Source organism: Lissotriton helveticus, chromosome 8 (assembly GCF_964261635.1).
Source record: "Lissotriton helveticus chromosome 8, aLisHel1.1, whole genome shotgun sequence".
Classification (NCBI taxonomy): domain Eukaryota; kingdom Metazoa; phylum Chordata; class Amphibia; order Caudata; family Salamandridae; genus Lissotriton; species Lissotriton helveticus.
Genome location: NC_136069.1, coordinates 19,994,609 through 20,013,127, shown reverse-complemented (window position 1 = coordinate 20,013,127; position 18,519 = coordinate 19,994,609). Strand labels below are relative to the sequence as shown.

The following is an 18,519-nucleotide window of genomic DNA, read 5'->3' as shown; positions in this document are numbered from 1 at the left end:
AAGGGGGACTCTTCACTGACAGGGGCAAGTGATGGAAGAGAGAGCAGAGACAGGTGAAGGCTGTAGGAGGGGGACTCTTCACTGACAGGGGCAAGTGATGGAAGAGAGAGCAGAGACAGGTGAAGGCTGCAGGGGTTCAGTGACAGTGGTAGGGGGGAGTGCTAAGAACCAGCAGCAGTTGGAAGCAACAGGGAGAGTGCAGGGATCTGATGACAGTCGAATGTGGGACGGGCAGTTTAGTGACAGGCACAGGTAAGAGGGAGAGAGTAGGGTGTCCAGCAGTGACGTCCGAGCAGGGGAAGGGTTAGGGATTAAGAAAGGGGTGACTAACAGGAAGAGGGCGGGGGGGGGGGCAGCCGGCGGTGATGTAAGGAGGAAGGTGAACAGAGCGGTGCAGGGTCCAGGAGGGCGCGCAGGGAGCTGGTGGGAGACAGATGAAGGAAGGATGCAAGGACGGGTCAGAGAGGTGCAGGAGGGCGCGCAGGGAGCTGGTGAGAGACAGATGAAGGAAGGATGCAAGGACGGGTCAGAGGTGCAGGAGGGCGCACAGGGAGCTGGTGAGAGACAGATGAAGGAAGGGCGCAGGGACAGGCGCTTGACAGGTGGAGGGGAGAGCGCAGGCAGCAGGGGGAGCAGAGCTGGCAGGTGGGCGATCCATCAGGGTGCAGGCAGCAGAGAGAGCAGGCAGGTGGGCGATCCTCAAGGGTGCAGGCAGCAGGGAGAGCAGGCATGTGGGCGATCCATCAGGGTGCAGGCAGCAGAGAGAGCAGGCAGGTGGGCGATCCTCAAGGGTGCAGGCAGCAGGGAGAGCAGGCGTGTGGGCGATCCATCAGGGTGCAGGCAGCAGGGGGGGCAGGCAGGTGGACGATCCATCAGGGTGCAGGCAGCAGGGAGAGCAGGCATGTGGGCGATCCATCAGGGTGCAGGCAGCAGGGGGAGCAGGCAGGTGGACGATCCATCAGGGTGCAGGCAGCAGGGAGAGCAGGCATGTGGGCGATCCATCAGGGTGCAGGCAGCAGGGGGAGCAGGCAGGTGGGCGATCCATCAGGGTGCAGGCAGCAGGGAGAGCAGGCAGGTGAGCGATCCTCAAGGGTGCAGGCAGCAGGGAGAGCAGAGCAGGCAGGAGGGCGATCCTCAAGGGCGCAGGCAGCAGGGAGAGCAGGCAGGTGGGCGATCCTCAAAGGTGCAGGGAGCAGGCAGCTGGGCGATCCATGAAGGGGGCAGGCAGGTGGGCGATCCATCAGGGTGCAGGCAGCAGAGGGAGCAGCAGAGCAGGCAGGTGGGCGATCCATCAGGGTGCAGGCAGCAGGGAGAGCAGGCAGGGGGCGATCCATCAGGGTGCAGGCAGCAGGGGGAGCAGAGCAGGCAGGTGGGCGATCCATCAGGGTGCAGGCAGCAGGGGGAGCAGGCAGGAGATCCATGAAGGGTGCAGGCAGCAGAGAGTCACTTACTGGTGCTGGTATCCGGGAGAGTGCCGGGGGGAGGGACGGCCGAGCTCAGGCCGAGGCTCCCAGCAGGCACAGCAGGCACAGCAGGCCTAGGCCAGCGACAGCAGCCCCCGGGCAGAGACAGCAGAGCCCAGGCAGAGGCAGCGGACGTCAGGCAGCGCCATCGGAGCCCAGGCAGGGACAGCACGCAGGCAGCCGGCGAGAGCAGCAGAGTGCAGGCAGAGACGGCATGGGGAGGGAGGGAGAGGCGGGGAGAGAGGGGAAGAGGGAGGGAGGGAGAGGGGCAGGTCACAGGGGGGCGGGGCAGCGCCAGGGGAGGGCCGAGGGAGGGACAGCTCCAGGTGATGGAGAGACCGCTGTAAGAAGGTGGGAGAGAGGAGAGACCGCTGTAAGAAGGTGGGAGAGAGGAGAGACAGCTGTAAGAAGGTGGGAGAGAGGAGAGACCGCTGTAAGAAGGTGGGAGAGAGGAGAGACCGCTGTAAGAAGGTGGGAGAGGGGACAGAGGAGAGACAGCTGTAAGAAGGTGGGAGAGACAGCTGTAAGAAGGTGGGAGAGGGGAGGGAGCTGTAAGAAGGTGGGAGAGGGGAGGGAGCTGTAAGAAGGTGGGAGAGGGGACAGAGGAGAGACAGCTGTAAGAAGGTGGGAGAGACAGCTGTAAGAAGGTGGGAGAGGGAGAGACAGCTGTAAGAAGGTGGGAGAGGGGACAGAGGAGAGACAGCTGTAAGAAGGTGGTAGAGGGGACAGACAAGAGACAGCTGTAAGAAGGTGGGAGAGACAGCTGTAAGAAGGTGGGAGAGGGGACAGAGGAGAGACAGCTGTAAGAAGGTGGTAGAGGGGACAGAGAAGAGACAGCTGTAAGAAGGTGGGAGAGACAGCTGTAAGAAGGTGGGAGAGGGGAGGGAGCTGTAAGAAGGTGGGAGAGGGGACAGAGGAGAGACAGCTGTAAGAAGGTGGGACTGGGAGAGAGGACAGAGGAGAGACAGCTGTAAGAAGGGCAGCGACAGCAGCAGGGCACAGGAGAGGGCAACCAGAGGGAGTATGTTAGGCGTCAGCAAGGTAGGCTGAAGGGTGGGCAGGCTTGGGAGGAGTAAGAAGGAGGAGGGCAGCTGGGAAGAGGGTGGAGAGCGCGCACAGTATTAGGTAAGAAGAGGGGATAAGCAGGGTAGGAGGAGAAGGGGAGGACCAAAGGGGGGCGGAGCCAGGGAATCAGGGGGTTATTGGGGAGGAGGAGCTAAGAGAGAGGAGGAGGAGCAGCAGTGGAGAGGGGGAGGGCTACAGGCCAGAGGGAGGTCTGGCAGAGAAAGGAGGAGTATCAGTGGAGAGGGGGAGGGCCAGAGGGAGGGAATAGTGTCAGTGGAGAGGGGGAGGAGTCCAGGCCAGAGGGAGGCCTGACAGAGAGGAGTGTCAGTGGAGAGGGGGAGGACTACAGGCCAGAGGGAGGCCTGACAGAGAGGAGTGTCAGTGGAGAGTGGGAGGGCTACAGGCCAGAGGAAGGCCTGACAGAGAGGAGTGTCAGTGGAGAGGGGGAGGACTACAGGCCAGAGGGAGGCCTGACAGAGAGGAGTGTCAGTGGAGAGTGGGAGGGCTACAGGCCAGAGGGAGGCCTGACAGAGAGGAGTGTCAGTGGAGAGGGGGAGGACTACAGGCCAGAGGGAGGCCTGACAGAGAGGAGTGTCAGTGGAGAGTGGGAGGGCTACAGGCCAGAGGAAGGCCTGACAGAGAGGAGTGTCAGTGGAGAGGGGGAGGACTACAGGCCAGAGGGAGGCCTGACAGAGAGGAGTGTCAGTGGAGAGTGGGAGGGCTACAGGCCAGAGGGAGGCCTGACAGAGAGGAGTGTCAGTGGAGAGGGGGAGGGCTACAGGCCAGAGGGAGGCCTGACAGAGAGGAGTGTCAGTGGAGAGTGGGAGGGCTACAGGCCAGAGGAAGGCCTGACAGAGAGGAGTGTCAGTGGAGAGGGGGAGGACTACAGGCCAGAGGGAGGCCTGACAGAGAGGAGTGTCAGTGGAGAGTGGGAGGGCTACAGGCCAGAGGGAGGCCTGACAGAGAGGAGTGTCAGTGGAGAGGGGGAGGGCTACAGGCCAGAGGGAGGCCTGACAGAGAGGAGTGTCAGTGGAGAGGGGGAGGGCTACAGACCAGAGGGAGGCCTGACAGAGAGGAGTGTCAGTGGAGAGTGGGAGGGCTACAGGCCAGAGGAAGGCCTGACAGAGAGGAGTGTCAGTGGAGAGGGGGAGGGCTACAGGCCAGAGGGAGGCCTGGAGGAGAGAGGAGGAGTATCAGTGGAGAGGGGGAGGGCCAGAGGGAGGGAATAGTGTCAGTGGAGAGGGGGAGGAGTCCAGGCCAGAGGGAGGTCTGACAGAGAGGCGTGTCAGTGGAGAGGGGGAGGACTACAGGCCAGAGGGAGGTCTGGCAGAGAGAGGAGGAGGAGTATCAGTGGAGAGGGCCAGAGGGAGGGAATAGTGTCAGTGGAGAGGGGGAGGAGTCCAGGCCAGAGGGAGGTCTGAGAGGAGAGGGAGGTGTGACACAGAGGAGGAGGAGCAGTAGAGGCGAGGGGGGGGCGGCCAGAGGGAGGAGGAGGAGCAGTGGAGAGGAGGGAGGAGTGTAGGCCGGAGGGAGGGAGGCCTCCTGACACAGAGAGAGGAGGGGCAGAGTCCAGAGGAGAGCTGGGGGCCCAGGGAGGGAGCCCGAGGGGCAGCAGGGCGGGGGCAGGAGGGCAGGAGGGCAGGAGGGCGGGGGGGGGGCAGGTCAGAGAGAGGCAGGAGCAGCCTCCGAGGGGAGGGGCCAAGCACAGGGCCCGGGGGAGGCGGGACACAAACACACGAAGGAGAAGGAAGGACACGAGCGTCACTTCCGGCGGAGGGGCAGCGTCAGCACAGGCAGCCAGGAGGCGGAAGCAGCACCCTGGGGGCTCAGCTGGGCCTGTTCACCCCCCCCCCACTTGTGTTTTTTATGTTTTACAAAGTGGGGATAGTTATCAGTTGTTTCAAGAAAGCAATTTAACAGGCAAGCAACAGGGTTTAAAAACGGCATTTTCATTAGGTTCTTGCTGCCTCTTCTGTGTTCCCTGCTGAGGAGGCTCTCATGGCTTGCAGTAAAATGGTTGTCCTTCTTCTATTTTTGTGAAATGTCCCAGTTTTTGGCTCTAAAATTCTGGTCACCCTAGCCCTCACCCGCTGGGTTTGATTTCCACCTGTCCTCCAGCTGGGCTTATTTTATACCCCCCGCCTGATTAGGCTTTTTTACGCCTGCCCTCTGGCTGAGCATGATTGTTGTACCTGCCCCCCAGCATGGCTAGTTTGTTTTATACCTACCCTCTGAATGGGCTTGTTTTACACCTGCCCTCCGGCTGGGCTCATGTGTTTTGTACCAACCCTCCGGCTGGGTTTGATTTACACCTGCCCCCCCCTCACCTGCTGGGCTTGATTTACACCTGCCCCCCTCACCTGCTGGGTTTGATTTACGCCTGCCCCCCTCACCTGCTGGGTTTGATTTACACCTGCCCCCCTCACCTGCTGGGTTTGATTTACGCCTGCCCCCCTCACCTGCTGGGTGTGATTTACACCTGCCCCCCTCACCTGCTGGGTTTGATTTACACCTGCCCCCTCACCTGCTGGGTTTGATTTACACCTGCCCCCCTCACCTGCTGGGTTTGATTTACACCTGCCCCCCTCACCTGCTGGGTTTGATTTACTCTTGCTCCCCTCACCTGCTGGGTTTGATTTACACATGCCCCCCCTCACCTGCTGGGTTTGATTTACACCTGCCCCCTCACCTGCTGGGTTTGATTTACGCCTGCCCCCCTCACCTGCTGGGTGTGATTTACACCTGCCCCCCTCACCTGCTGGGTTTGATTTACACCTGCCCCCCTCACCTGCTGGGTTTGATTTACACCTGCCCCCCTCACCTGCTGGGTTTGATTTACTCTTGCTCCCCTCACCTGCTGGGTTTGATTTACACATGCCCCCCCTCACCTGCTGGGTTTGATTTACACCTGCCCCCTCACCTGCTGGGTTTGATTTACACATGCCCCCCTCACCTGCTGGGTTTGATTTACACCTGTCCTCCAGATGGACTTGATTTACATCCTCCAGCTGGGCTTCTTTTACACCTACCCTCCGGCTGGGCTCATTTGTTTTGTCCCTGCCCACCAGTTGTGCTTGGTTAACACCTGCCCTCCAGTTGTGCTTGGTTAACACCTGCTGTCCGGTTGGGCTGCTTTACACCTCCCTCCACTGGGCTTGTTTCTTTTACTCACACACAAGAACTAGAATGTTTCAAAGCAGGTCCCTCCTCATACCTCTAGGACATCCAAAGATATTGGAGTAGACGCCTCATTCACTTATCATGACATGCTTCATCATCAGCACCTATCCACTCCCTGGTAGGGTAATACCACCAGGGCGGACTCAACCAAATATAGAATGAGAATTCTTAGATTAAATCAGACTGGATAAGCAGGGATCCAGATGGGAGTAAGTTCTTAAAAGTACCTACAGGTATACCCAAAAGTTTCCTTTATTCTTAGGGTACCTGGGGTACGGATAAAAGAGAATGTTGAGGCTTTTATTGAATGACTGTTCACCATGTTTCAGCCCCCTCTTTGAGCCCGTTCGAGTCTGGGGCCTTCGTTGGGGCCTCATGGATGTATCCCTGCCTTTCTATGCATGCACGCCATGCACACTTGTGAGGCATAAGGCTCCCACCTGTCGTCAGTGTCTGTCTTGAGGATTTTCTGTAAGTCATTAAATTATTTGACAAAATGTAAGGCTGGACCTAATATTTTGTTTGTAGACATATATATATATACCTGGTCCCAAATTGTAACCAAGTGTTTCGCACATCATCAATCATCTTAATCCTGAAAAAGTTGGGAGACCTTCCTTTTAAAACTAGAAACTGTGAAAATTATGCTATTGTGTACCTACAATGTTACAAACAACCTTATTTCTTAAATTAGAGTGTTTATTCCCACAAAGTCATTTATACAATTAAGAATTGACACATTGTGTAGTTTGCATGTGATATTCTTATTGTACTGCACACTATACGTGAAAGGACGTTATCTGGTGACTGGGGGTTTTACACGCATTCCATCCATTCTTTTAGCTTACCCTCTTTTCTCTTTTTTCAAGATACATGCGGTTCTGGAGGGTGGTGCCGTCCTTTTGTCACTTATTAGATTATTAACAAGCAGATAAGCAATTATTTTTACACCAGTATTGTTGGCAGTGGTTGGTGAACCGTCGTGTAGATTCACGTGGATAGGGTTCACAAGTCTTCCATAAGTCATTTCTATCTATCTATCTATCTATCTATCTATCTATCTATCTATATATATATTCACTGAAAAACCCATAGGTTATAGACCATATATAGTTAGGAATTTGCATTTACAAAACCTTGAAAATTCACTGAAAAAACCATAGGTTAGAGACCATATATAGTTAGCTGGACATTTTATTGACATAAAACCAATGAAATTCCATATATAGTTAGTTGCACTAACTATATATCGCGCACCCGCAATCCACTGCTGATGATGTCACATATTACATCATTCATGACATGGTCAGTGACATCACTGGTGACATCACTGATGACATCTCAAATGACATCACTGATGACATCTCAAATGACATCACTGATGACATCATGACACAACAATACCAGTTACTACATACACACTCACTGATTCCTACATCTACACACACATTCACTCATAAACCCATACAATCACTCATACATACAGTCACTCATTATTACAACACTATCATATGCACTCATACACCTATGCAGACACTCACACACTGCCACTCATCCATGGAGTTACTCACACACCTAGTCAGTCCTGTAAAGAATCAATCACACTTCGATTTCCTCATCTATACAGTGAAACACAGAACACCATACTTCAGTGACATCACTGATGACATCTCAAATTACATCACTGATGACATCATGACACACCAATACCAGTTACTACATACACACTCACTGATTCCTACATCTACACACACATTCACTCATAAACCCATACAATCACTCATACATACAGTCACTCATTATTACAACACTATCATATGCACTCATACACCTATGCAGACACTCACACACTGCCACTCATCCATGGAGTTACTCACACACCTAGTCAGTCCTGTAAAGAATCAATCACACTTCGATTTCCTCATCTATACAGTTAAACACAGAACACCATACTTTTTCACACATATACTAACACATACTTACTCTCTTATACAATCACTGATACAAATACATATTGATATGCACAGAGTCACACACCTCCCAGCCAGCCACACACACACTCAGTCTTCCATACATCAACTCATTCTTCAATATGTAAAACATATTTAAACTTTACAAAAACACACAGACACTAGATGATGTCATCAGTGATGTCATTTGAGATGTCATCAGTGATGTCATTTGAGATGTCATCAGTGATGTCATCAGTGATGTCACTGACAATGTCATGAATGATGTAATATGTGACATCATCAGCAGTGGATTGCGGGTGCGCGATATATAGTTAGTGCAACTAACTAAATATGGAATATCATTGGTTTTATGTCAATAAAATGTCCAGCTAACTATATATGGTCTCTAACCTATGTTTTTTTCAGTGAATTTTCAAGGTTTTGTAAATGCAAATTCCTAACTATATATGGTCTATAACCTATGGTTTTTTCAGTGAATTTCATTGTTTTTTTAAAAGCTAATATCTATATCTGTAAAATATATTCTTTATTACGTGACGTATCAAGTAGCCACGTGAGACGCCTCATGACACGTCGCATAACCGTGACGTATCGGCTCTGCAGCGCAAACAAAACCCGTAACGTAAGCGCGCCGGAGCACGCTTACAGATATATATTTTTTTTTTAACCTTAATTAGACAAAATCCACACGTGCACATATCTTGAGGCCTTGCAAAGGCACATCAAACAAACAGTCCCTACAATTTTTCAAAGTTTGCTGGAAATCTATTCCCATAATTTTTTTTTTTACTGTTTCTCTTGGTTTTCCCCTTGTTACGCTTACCGGGACGCTACCCGGTACGCGAACCGGACGCTCCAAAACACAAGATGGCGGACTCCCATTACGCTGCCGGTTAGCTGCCCGGTTTGCGTACCGGGAAGCGCCTCTACCGCGAAAAATCGCACTTTTTTTTTTTTTTTTGCCCCGCGGGGGACTTTAATATCCCCCTCATCAATCCTAGGGGGTCAGGAGGGGTTTACCTTGCCCCCTTTCCTTCATTTCCCCCTTCGTTTTTCACCACATCTTGTCTCTCGAACCTACCGAGAAACAAGATGGCGGCCGCTCCGGACTGTTTACAATGTTGACAGCTACGCTGCCGGTTAGCTGCCCGGTTCGCGTACCGGGACGCGCCTCTACGGCGAAAATTTTTTATTTTTTATTTTTTGCCCCGCGGGGCACTTTAATATCCCCCTCATCAATCCTAGGGGGTCAGGAGGGGTCTACCTTGCCCCCTTTCCTTCATTCCCCCCTTCGTTTTTCACCACATCTTGTCTCTCGATCCTACCGAGAGACAAGATGTCGGCCGCTCCGGACTGTTTAGAATGTTCACAGACACCGGAGAGCCAATCCGCTTCGCTTCGCGAAGTTCCGTTACGCGAACCGGGGCGCTGCCCGGAGCGCGCTTACAGATATATATATTTTTTTGAACGTTAATTTCTCAAAATCCACTGGAGCACATATATTGAGACCTAGCAAAGGCACATCGGGCTACCAGTCCCTACAATTTTGCCAAGTTTCGTGGAAATCCATTCAGCCGTTCGAGCTAAAAGTGAGGCCAACCGCCCTATGGAAAATTTCATGGGAAAAACGCGTTTTGGGACCCCCCTTTTTTCTCGGCCCCCCCTTGACGAAACCCCCCCAAATTTTCAGGGGCTGCTCAGAAACAAAATGTTCCATTTTCCTGTCCTCAAACGCCAAAGTTATTCGACATAGAATTTTCAAAAATCCCATAGAGAAAAAATCCTAACTATATATACCTACTGGCTATCGCCAGTAGGTAATATATATATATATATATATATATATATATATACATACATACATACATACATACATACATACATACATACATACACGCAGACACAGTAAAAAGGGGGTCTCACGTGGACAATATCTAATTTTGGTCAAGAGTTGTGTGTCCATTGTCAGTATAGTTAAAAAACAATTCTAGCATGCGCACGTGTAGAGAATATATTTCTCATAATCTCATTCTATTTTTGTGGGTCTTTCTTTTTTACTTTTATATATCAAGAAAACTCCCGGCAAGCCATCCCTGGTGGGATTGTTAGCCTTGCAGTGCTGGATTAATCTGTTATTTGACATTGGTTTGTATGATCTCAAACATAACCCGTATTCAACAGACTGTTAAGATGCCAGATATAGCCGTTCTGTTGTTGCTTCTTGAATTGTTGAGTAAATGTGGGAGTTTTCTGATAAGGCTTCTGTCCAGAACCCGCTTCTCATACGTTAAACATGGACTTACAGAGTACTTTCTTCTGACCAGCTCGCAGGCCAGGCCACCTCCCCAACCGCCGCTCAGCTCCACCCGTTGATGCCTCGACGCTGCTCCCCAGCGCGAGTTCGCGCCCGCAGTGACTACTGCCACTGCTCCTTTGCGGCATCTCAGGTCGTCTTCTGTTGTGCTGTACTGCTGCTATCCTAACTGTGCATCCTTTTTCCACCTATTATTACTGTAATTTCGCCTGCCTATTTTACTGTATTTTTCGCCTGGCCTTCACACGCCCACCCCCCCTTCTTGCCTGCTGGATCCATGTTTCTCCCGCCACCCCCTCCTGAGGCCACGCCCCCTTGCCGCCCCGCTCCCGCCTCCCAGCTGCCCCTCCGCCTTAAATGGCGACTGCTGCCCGGACACGCAACGGACCCGCGCAGCGGGCGCACCGAACGTGCCTGAACCTCGCCCAGCGCCAGAACCCCTGGACCCCGCGCACTCCACAACGCCAGACTCCGATACGACGCCAACACCCTCCACGCCCTCAACACCGGCCGAGACCACCGCTGCTTCCAGGCCGCCCCGAAACACACCCACAGACCCTTCTCCTGCCACACCTGCAACTTCACCTGCGATAGAACCACCAAGCCTCCAAGGACCGGATCCAACCACCTTCGTTGCATCCTCCTCAACACCCGCTCCGCACGCAAACATGCCGTCGAGCTCTGGGACCTGCTCGACACCTCCGCCCCGGACGTTGCCTTCCTGACTGAGACCTGGTGGAACGACTCCTCAGCTCCTGACATCGCCATAGCCATCCCAGACGGCTACAAGATCTCCAGGAGAGACCGCACCAACGGAATCAGAGGAGGAATAGCCATAGTCCATAAGTCCACCCTCCAGGTTCAAACCCTCGCATATGACTCCCTCATCTCTGCCGAACACCTCAACTTCCGGTTCCACACCGACCCCAACACCACCCTCAGAGGAACACTCGTCTACAGACCCCCCCAGGCCATGGGCCCTGTTCAGCAACTCCATCGCCGACCTCACCAACACCCACGCACTCGCCTCCACGGATTACATCCTCCTCGGGGATCTGAACTTCCACCTCGAGAACAACAACGACGCCAACTCCACCGCCCTGATCGACAACCTCTCCAACCTCGGCCTCCGACAACTCGTCACCGAACCCACCCACTCCGCCGGCCACGCGCTCGACCCCGTCTTCTCCACAATCACCCACGTCGCCTTCAACAACACCACCGAACTCCACTGGACCGACCACCGCTGCATCCACTTCACCTTCATGAAACCAACACCTGCCCCACCGCTGCTGGAGCAAAGTCCACCCTCGCCAAGAACCAACCCACCGACCCAGACGCCACCGCTCGTATCTTCAGACAGTGGATCTACGACTGCGCCAACACTCTCGGCCCGCTCAAGAACCCTCCATCAACCACCCCAGCAAGAAAGCTGCCTGGTTCACCGAAGAACTCCAGACCTCCAAACGCTCATGCCGGAAGCTGGAAAAGAAATGGCTTCATGACCGCAACCAGACAGCCAGTAGACCACAAGGACGCCACTCGCAGACACCACCACCTCATCAGAACAACCAAGAGATAGTCCTTCAAATCCCGACTGGAGAACAACGCACACAACAGCAAAGAAATCTTCAACATCGTGAAGGAACTCTCCAACCCCAGCGACAACACCAACGACATCCTGCCCTCCCAGGAACTGTGCGACTCTCTGGACACCTTTTTCCATCGTAAGATCGCAGACATTCATGACAGCCTCAACTCCTCATCCTCCCAGACCGCAACATACCACCCCCGGAACACCACCTGCACCAACAGGCTGACCGCCTGGACCCTCGTCAACGACGAAGAGACACGCAAGATCATGAACTCTATCCACTCAGGATCTCCATCAGACCCCTGCCCACACCACATCTTCAACAAAGCTGACGCAACCATCGCACCCCAACTGCGAAAAATCATCAACATCTCTTTTGACTCCGCGACATTCCCGGAAAGCTGGAAGCACGCCAAAATCAACGCACTTCTCAAAAAACCCAAAGTGGACCCAAAGACCTCAAGAACTTCCTGCCCATCTCCCTGCTCCCCTTTCCAGTGAAGGTCATCGAGAAAATCGCCAACATACAGCTGACCCAGCACCTTGAGGACAACAGCATCCTAGACCCATCCCAGTCTGGATTCAGACGCAACCATAGCACCGAGACTGCCCTCATCGCCGCCACAGACGATATTAGGCGCCAGCTGGACAACGGCGAAACCTCAGCCCTCATCCTCCTGGACCTATCAGCCGCCTTCGACATGGTCTGACACCGCACACTCAGAACACGCCTCCAAGAAGCCGGAATCCAGAAGAAGGCCCTCGACTGGACCTCTTCCTTCCTCTCTGGCAGATCCCAGAGAGTTCGGACTGGACCTCATCCTTCCTCTCTGGCAGATCCCAGAGAGTCCGGCTCCCGCCCTACCGCTCCGAAAGCCACCGAGATCATCTGCGGCGTACCCCAGGGCTCATCCCTCAGCCCGACATTGTTCAATGTCTACATGGTCCCCCTCGCACAAGTGGCCCGCCAGCACAACCTGAACATCATGTCCTATGCGGACGACACCCAGCTCATCCTCTCCCTCACCAAGGACCCACAAACTGCCAAAACCAACCTCCACGAGGGAATGAAGGCCGTCGCCGAATTGATGAGGAGCAGCCATCTGAAACTGAACTCGGACAAGACAGAGGTCCTCATCCTAGGTCCCACCACCTCAGCCTGGGACGACTCCTGGTGGCCGACCGCATTGGGAACAGCTCCGACACCCACGGACCAAGCGCACAACCTGGGATTCATCTTCGACTCCTCCCTCTCCATGTCGAAACAGGTCATCCGCATGCTCCGCAGGATCAACAAGTGGATCCCGACCGAAACAAGAAGAACAGTTACCCAGGCCCTCGTCAGCAGCAGGCTGGACTACGGTAACACACTCTACGCAGGAATCCCAGCCAAACACCTGCAATGACCAACGCATCCAGAACGCCTCAGCCCAAATGATCCTCAACGTCCCCCGCCACAGCCACATCTCCTCCCACCTAAGAGACCTGCACTGGCTCCCCGTCAACAAGAGGATCACCTTCAAACTCCTCCCCCACGCACACAAAGCACTCCACAACGCCGGACCAGCCTACCTGAACAACAGACTCAACTTCTACACCCCCACCCGCCAGCTCCGCCAGCCTCGCCCTCGCCGCCGTCCCGCGCATCCAACAAACTAACTCAGGTGGCAGATCCTTCTCCGACCTGGAACACCCTCCCCACCCATCTACGGCAGACCCAAGACCTGCTGACCTTCAGAAGGCTCCTCAAGACCTGGCTCTTCGAGCAGTAGCAGCTACCCCCCTCCCCCCCCCCCGAGCGCCTTGAAACCCTCACGGGTAAGTAGAGTGCTTTACAAATTCTTGATTGATTGATGAGAATTATGGCTGTTCTTATTGTCATAACTGGGGTTGTTGTATACATGCAGGAGTTTTCTGATACGGCTTGTGCCGTGAACCTGCCTTCAGGGCCAGCTTTAGGACAGTGCGACTGGTGCGGCCGCACTGGGCACTGACCTCATGGGAGGGGGCGTTTGTTGAGCAATAACTTATGATTGGAGAGATGAGGGGCCCTTACGGCTAGTGGTAGTGAGAGAATCAAGGAGCTGGTCATGGGATGTAGGGCGCCAAAAATAATTCTCGCACCAGGCTCCACCCTGCCTGCTTTTCATATATCACACATATACGAGGTTTTGCGATCAATTGGAACAAGTTAAAGCTCCGGCCTAAGCCAAACTGTGTTGCCCGTAACCTCGTCCTTTTTGAGCTATCAAGAAATGTGCATGCCTTCTCCGAATTCAGTCACTTACTTCCTCAAAGACACAGCAACGCAGGACTACCTGCTGTTGTTTCAAAGACCTCCGCCAAGTAATGGTTTGTACTCAGTCGGCAGTAGTTACAGAGGCTGTCGCTCCCTGTTGGAGCTAATGATGATGTCACTGATGCAACATCTTCGTTTGCTGGGACTTGAAGTCCCTCCTCATGCATATCATTTGTTGATCTGTGCAAGCAAGTTATAATGTGGAGGGGGAAGTAAAAAAGGGGGCACGGTTTTCTGTTACCTGCTGATCAGAATTGACTTGTTGGTCAAGGTTTTTGCCTTGAATGACCCGAATTGGTAAAAAAAGGTTTTTACATCTTTGATGCTAATGACGACCTCATTGACGCGACATCTTCGGTTTGCTGGGAGTTGAAGTCCCTCCTTGCGCACATCATTTCTTGATCTATGTGTGCAAGTTATAAAGGGGGCAGTGTCCAAGCAGCCCGAACTGCCATGTGGCCAGGGTATACTCAGACGTGATTCCTGTGCTCTCCATGCCACTGGAGTCAAGCTATCCTGGCTGAAGAGGGGTGAAACCCTGAAACCGGTCCCAGGATGCTTGTTTCCAGTCCAGGAGGACCTGGCCTGGCAGTTTGGTCTGGACTGTTCCCATGAGGAACAGGGTCAAGACTGATTTGCATATGGCTGGGTCCAAACTGGGGTGGCGTAGTGAGCAGAAGAACAATGATGGATTAAACCCAGATCTGTGACTGCCGGTGAGCACTGATTAGTTTCAGCACACCGTCATCTTCTTGTTGTGTTTGCTATGTTCACCCTAAATGGCCATGGGTATGCCCAGATGTTGGTCCCTTGCTCACTTTGCTTCTGGATTCAAGATAGCCTGGCTGATGAGGGGTGTTACCCAGAAAACGGTCCCAGGATGCTAGTTTCTGGTCCAGGGAGGACCTGGCCTGGGAGTTTGGGCTGGACTGTTCCCATGAGGCACAGGGTCAAGACCGATTTGCATATGGCTGGGTCCAAACTGGGGTGGCTTAGTGAGCAGAAGAATGATGATGGATTCAACCCAGATCTATGACTGGGGGTGAGTGTCTGAAAGGTTTCAGCACTCTGTCCATCATCTTATTGTGTTTGCTATGTTGCCCATTCGGAGACAGCTTCTTACATCTAGACATATTGTTGCATCAGAGCTGGACCACTAACATGGTGGTTTTTTTATTATATAAAATGTACTCCGGCCATCAGAGGGCAGCGGGGCACTCTGGTCGTGACTGTCCTGCAACAAAGGCTGTGTTCGACATGCAGCTTTGCTGCTTCTGATATTCAGGGGAGGGTTGCCAATCCTACAACTAGCTGATTGGCTGGCCAAGTTATCCAGGTATGGGGGACCAGGCTAACCCAAGAGATTGTACCCTGTGTCCACCCACTCTGCTCTTAGAGTAAAGGTAGTGATAGGTAGAAATATATAGAAATCAGACGGCCATGCTTGGACTGTTTATTCTTTCCACTATTTTCATCCTGCTGGTTACATTCCTTTGTTTTATCTGCCTAATAATCTCCACTCATTCTTCCTACGCAACACTACGATTGTTTCAATGAACGTATTGAAAACTTCACTCGTATCTTCCTTGTGTTTACCACAGGCTTGCATAAGTAAAAAACAAAAGGGTAATATCTCTTTCCAAGATGCCCTTGGGAATCTGAGTGTCATGTTCGAGGTTGCCAAAATCTCCTGTCACCCCAGAAAGGTTAGGGGTTCGGGTGAGGCACTGTAAGCTACCTGTGAATTCGGCCGACTGTCTATGATGGTGTAGATGGATTCAGTCCCTACATTTTGAAGTTCTGTTGTCCTAATACGCAGTCCTACCTTTTTAGTGGGAACCGTATAACACAAGAAGGCATCACTTTTCACAGAGCATCAGCCGTATTTAATCTTTTCTGCTCAGCTTAAATCCCCAAACATGCACTTTGCCCACTCTCCTCAGAGGCTTCCAGGTTGAAGAAGAGAGCCTCCAACTGGCCCAGGTCTGATCATTCCTTCATGCAGTGTGTGCCTCACGAGGCTTCAAGGTGTCACGTCTTCATAAGCATAAAAGGAGAAAAAAGATCTAAAACTACATTTATGTCATCAGCCAGGTCTGTCTCCTCTCTGCTCTAAGACTATACATCACTTCCCCTACATATTAAGGCGTGCCCCACCTGCCATTATTTATTTGCAGTTCAGTTTCTCGTTCACTTGTTTGTTACACTGCAGCTCCATCTACATAATATAAATCAAGTAAACTAAACAGCACTTCTTTCATTACCTACAAAATAAACATTTCACCAGCAATCAGGACCCCCAGGGTTTCTTATGGTTCCAGACAATCCTCCCACACAATGGGAGACTGGATAGAAATCTTTGAAAAGTACTTATAGTCTATGCATGGACTACCATTTCCTTCAGCTGAATGCTCTTGGTAAAGAGGCAAAAACAACAATTGATGGAAGGAATGTTGCATAATGGCAAAACACTCACCCCAGTCACAGATCTGGGTTTAATCCATCATTATTTTCCTCACCACACCACCCCAGTTCAGACGTGGCCATATGCAAATCAGTCTTGGCCCTGTGCCTCATGGGAACAGTCCAGCCCGAACTGCCAAGCCATGTCTTCCCAGGACCGGAATCAAGCATCCTAGGACCGGTGCTGCTTCATGCTATGGCATGTTAAGAATGATTTGCAAAGTGCTGCCCCTCCTACATAACCAAGCACAAAAAACACTCTTGTCCAGGCTCTTACCATCTCCAGGTTGGATTATGGTAACGCCCTGTACCTGGGCGCCCCAAAGGCATTCACCCCAAAATTGCAGATTATACAAAACTCCGCTGCAAGACTGCTATGGGGACCCACAACCGCTGCTCGGCAAAACCGGCACTACGCTCCCTCCACTGGTTACCAGAGCAGGAGAGAATTAACTTTAAGGCCCTTTGCGTTGCCCACAAGGCTCTAGGAGGGAGTGGACCTCCTATTATTAAATCTATGATTCGCCCTTATAATGCCATTAGAAGTCTCCGCTGTGACGAGCTGTACCTAGCAGCGGTACCTAGGATCAAGAAGGCCAGATGTGGCTGTCGGCGTGTCTCGTATAATGCTTTAAAACTATGGAATAGCCTGCCACTGCATCTGCGCACAGAACCCAACCATTTATCATTCTGGAAACAACTAAAGACGTGGCTTTTTCCGTAGAGGCCCTGTCCAACTCTAGTAACCACTACAGCGCTGGGATGCTCCTGGTTAGCCATGCGCTATATAAAAAATCTTTCAATTCAATAAAGATGTGACAGAATGTCTTGAAAACAACAATGAGATCAATGTAGTTTCAAAGAAAAACTATGGCTCAAATACATACAAAAGCTACGGTGGAAAAATATTGGCAGCCAGTGGGGATTTTCAGCGTGTGAGACCAAGATCTTGTCATAGATGTGGCTTCAACCAAAAAAAGGAGTCTCAAAGAACTGTAATGCGCAAGGAAAGGAATGTTACAGTGGTGAAAGACAGGGATATTTTGTGAGGGCATGTAAAACTGGTGGCACAGGACCGATGTCCATAGTGGAGGAGTCCATAGAAGGGATGGATAAAAAGTGCTCAGTATAGCGAGCATGGAAGTAGACAGTGTAGAGGTCACTGGAAATAATGACAGTCATAGGAGTGAAAACTCTGAAAACTGGATGCCCAGGAAGAGCAGAAGGAAAGCAGTTTTTGCAATCAATGACAAAGAGGTCAAATTGATGGTGGACTCAGGATCACTGTACACCATAATACAGAGAGATGTGTTTCTTAATGACAGGCCAAGAGAAACCTTGAAGCTAAAGTATTTAAATTTGAAGACCTATTGGCGAGATAACATTGATGTAGTAGGTTTTATGTTGGCAGAAAGTCGACTCTCAGTAATTGTAATTAGTAGTAAGGTGTGTATAGTGAAATCAGGTCCACCCATATTAAGTTGGACACACCAAAATACAAACTGAATATTGTGGTTATTCCTAGAGCCTCGAGCCAAGTTATGGTAATCAGTGAAGAGACTTTGGAAGGTGTTAATAATAATATTTCAGATTTGTAAAGCCAGACTTATCGCCCCTAAGGGTATCCAGGCGCTGGAGCCTGTCAGGGAGATTAAGTGAGCTATTGCGCAGAGTCGCATGATGCTGAGCTGAGCTGCCGCTGGCGATCGAACCACGAGCCCCATGCTCTGGAGGCAGCCACTTTGGCTGCTGCGCCACACCGCTCCCTGAGAGCATGTTTGAAGACAGACTTGGAGAAGCCAAAGCATATGCTCATAAAATAAGGTTAAGGAAAGAGGCTGTGCCCATGAGACATACTGTTCGGCGAGTCCCCATGGCCATCTGGAATGAGGTAAAGGCTATGTTGAGCCAGATGATCAAAGATGGAGTAATCAGTCCAGTGGAAGCCACGGAATGGATCTCTTCAGTAGTTAGCACCAAGAAAGCTGATGGATCGTTGTGATTATGTGTGGACTGCCGAAGTCTCAATGAGAATGTTGTTTCTGATTGCGTTCCACTTCCCAAAATAAACAAGATAATATTGATGTTATCTGGTGGTAAGTACTTTTCGAAGTTAGACCTGAGAAGTGCTTACCAAAAGATCAAACTGTATTCATTGTCTTTCATCA

The 18,519-nt window shown here is 51.7% G+C and overlaps 1 protein-coding gene across 1 annotated transcript in view; it reads right to left on the bottom strand.

Annotated features, from left to right (window-relative positions):
- The window catches only part of PDXK (pyridoxal kinase), a 422,726-nt gene extending 419,404 nt beyond the window's left edge, over positions 1 to 3,322 (bottom strand). Inside the window, exon 1 of the mRNA XM_078656403.1 lies at positions 1,452 to 3,322. The gene's annotated coding sequence lies outside the window, so the exon portion shown is untranslated. The remainder of the gene's footprint in view (positions 1 to 1,451) is intronic.
- Between the last annotated feature and the right edge of the window lie 15,197 nt (positions 3,323 to 18,519).